At 41.1% G+C, this 3,309-nt stretch overlaps 1 pseudogene; it reads left to right on the forward strand.

Moving 5' to 3' along the window:
* Nucleotides 1-2,267: 2,267 nt before the first annotated feature.
* Nucleotides 2,268-2,938, forward strand: LOC129088459 (high mobility group protein B1-like; annotated as a pseudogene).
* Nucleotides 2,939-3,309: the final 371 nt, after the last annotated feature.

The raw sequence follows: 3,309 nt of genomic DNA on the forward strand, positions 1-3,309 counted from the left end.
TGTGCAGGAACCTGCCCCACTGGGAAGCCCGCCGAAGGAGCCACAGTGAGAGTGCAGAGCGATCCAAAGAAATAGTCCATCCCTGACCGAAGGGGTCACAGAGCTGCCCCAAGCAGGACTCAGACACAGACAGTAGACTCCTGGAAGGCTCAAACAAACAACCCAAGGTCATGTAGGGTCAACAACTGACATCATCAGCGGAAGGCCCAGAAGGAAAACTAAAGAAAAATAAATAAATAAATAAATAAATAAATAAATAAATAAATAAAAAGACCCACCTACTACCATAGAAGTTTAATCCACAAAGTCAGGAAATCTAGACAGCCCAATTGAAGCAGGAGTAAAAATAAATAAATAAATTAGTAAATTGATTAAAAGACTCTCACAAAAATGGGAAGAAAAAGTTCCCCCCAAATGAGTGGAAAAGGGGACTCCCCACAGAGAGAGCTAAATGAAATAGAGGCAAGGGAACTATCAGGTATTGAATTCAAAACAACGGTTCTAAGGAAGCTCAATGAGCTCAGCCAGCTCAAAGAGAATATGAGAAACTGCAGAGAAACTATCAGGATCTTACAGCAAACTATACCAACCTTACAGCAAACTATATCAAGGAAAAGGACATAGAAACTATCAAGAAGACACAAGAGGATATGAAGAATACCATTTCTGAATTGAAGAACACAGTAGAAGGAATCCAAAGCAGGCTGGATGAAGCCGAGGATCGAATCAGTGAGATGGAGGATAAGGTACAAAAAGCTCCCAGAAAGAACGAGAAATGGGAAAAAGACACAAAAAGAATGAAGAGGCATTTAGGGAAATGCAGGACAACCTGAAACGCAATAATATCCGTATAATAGGGATCCCAGAAGGAGAAGAAGAGGAGCAAGGGATAGAGAACCTCCTCGAAAAAGTAATGATGGAAAACTTCCCTAATGGGAGGAGAGAAAGGCTCTCATGGATCCAGGAGGCACAGAGGACCCCACTCAAGAGGGACTCAAAGAGGTCCACTCCAAGACACATCATCATTAAAATGGCAAATGTCAAAGACAAAGAGAATCCTCAAGGCAGCAAGGGAGAAGGAGAAAGTAACATACAAGGGGGTCCCGATACGCCTAGGAGCTGACTTCTCAACAGAAACACTACAAGCCAGAAGGGCATGGCAACAAAATTTCCAAGCCATGAAAAGCAAGGGCCTACAGCCAAGGCTGCTCTACCCAGCTAGGCTCTCCATTAAAATAGAAGGGGAAATACGGAGTTTCCCAGACAAGAGAAAACTAAAAGAATACATCTCTACCAAACCAGCACTCCAAGATATGCTAAGGAGACTGGTTTAAGCAGACGAAGGAAAAGAATGAGAGAGAGAGGAACACAGGTACAAAGAGAAGAGATGAGTAAGTTTCTATCAGTAATATCTCTCAATGTGAATGGACTAAATGCCCCAATCAAAAGACACAGGGTAGCTGAATGGATAAGAAACCATGACCCACACATATGCTGCCTACAAGAGACCCACCTCAGAGCCAGAGACCTACACAGATTGAAAGTAAGGGATGGAAAATAATATTCCAAGCAAATTGGCAAAGGAAAAAGGCCAGGGTTGCCATACTTGTATCAGACGAAGTAGATTTCAAAACAAAGGCCATAAAAAGAGACCCAGAGGGGCACTTTATAATACTTAAAGGAAGAATCTATCAAGAAGACATCAACATTGGAAACTTACATGCTCCCAATATAGCAGCCCCCAAGGTTATAAGGAAATTGTTGGACACTTCAAAAAAGATATAGACAGCAACACACTCATAGTAGGGGATTTCAACACCCCGCTGTCAAAAATGGACACATCTTCCAAACAAAACATTAATAAACATAGTGTGGCGCTGAATGACACACTGAATCAAAGAGACTTAACTGACATATATAGAACCTTACATCCCAAAGAAGAAAAATACACATTCTTTTCAAATGCTCATGGCAGTTTTTCAAAGATAGACCACATGATAGGACACAAAGCAAGCCTCAGCAAATTCAGGAAAATTGAAATAATACCAAACTTTTTCTCGGACCACAAGGGCTTGCAACTGGAAATCAACCTCAAAGAGAAACTTCAAAAACTTGCAAACTCATGGAGACTCAACAGTAGGCTATTAAACAATGAATGGGTCAATAATGAGATAAGAGAAGAAATCAAAAAGTTTCTGGAAACAAATGAAAATGAACAGACACTTGCCCTGGCGCTGTCTCTATGGAGCTCAATGTACTCCGGACGGGCACTGGGCGACTCTGTGCTCGCTGAGGAAAAGTAATTAGACATGGGCAAAGGAGATCCTAAGAAGCCGAGAGGCAAAATGTCATCATATGCTTTCTTTGTGCAAACTTGCCGGGAGGAGCACAAAATAAGCACCCAGATGCTTCAGTCAACTTCTCAGAGTTTTCTAAGAAGTGCTCAGAGAGGTGGAAGACCATGTCTGCCAAAGAGAAAGGAAAATATGAAGACATGGCAAAGGCGGACAAGGCTCGTTATGAAAGAGAAATGAAAACTTATATTCCTCCTAAAGGGGAAACAAAAAAGAAGTTCAAGGATCCCAATGCACCCAAGCGGCCTCCTTCGGCATTTTTCTTGTTTTGTTCTGAGTATCACCCAAAAATCAAAGGAGAGCATCCCGGCCTATCCATTGGTGATGTTGCAAAGAAGCTGGGAGAGATGTGGAATAACACTGCTGCAGATGACAAGCAGCCTTATGAAAATAAGGCTGCTAAGCTGAAGGAGAAATATGAAAAGGATATTGCTGCATACCAAGCTAAAGGAAAGCCTGATGCTGCAAAAAAGGGAGTTGTCAAGGCTGAAAAAAGCAAGAAAAAGAAGGAGGAGGAGGAAGATGAAGAAGATGAGGATGAAGATGAAGAAGATGAAGATGAAGAAGATGATGATAATGACTAAGCTGGTTCTAGCGCAGTTTTTTTTTCTTGTCTATAAAGCATTTAACCCCCCTGTACACAACTCACTCCTTTTAAAGAAAAAAATTGAAATGTAAGGCTGTGTAAGATTTGTTTTTAAACTGTACAGTCTCTTTTTTTGTATAGTTAACACACTACCGAATGTGTCTTTAGATAGCCCTGTCCTGGTGGTATTTTCAATAGCAACTAACCTTACCTGGTACAGTATGGGGGTTGTAAATTGGCATGGAAGTTTAAAGCAGGTTCTTGTTGGTGCACAGCACAAATTAGTTATATATGGGGATGGTAGTTTTTTCATCTTCAGTTGTCTCTGATGCAGCTTATACAAAATAATTGTTGTTCTGTTAACTGAAT

Source organism: Pteronotus mesoamericanus, unplaced genomic scaffold (genome assembly GCF_021234165.1).
Source record: "Pteronotus mesoamericanus isolate MK-2021 breed Mesoamerican mustached bat unplaced genomic scaffold, CSHL_Meso_final scaffold_54, whole genome shotgun sequence".
NCBI classification, from domain to species: domain Eukaryota; kingdom Metazoa; phylum Chordata; class Mammalia; order Chiroptera; family Mormoopidae; genus Pteronotus; species Pteronotus mesoamericanus.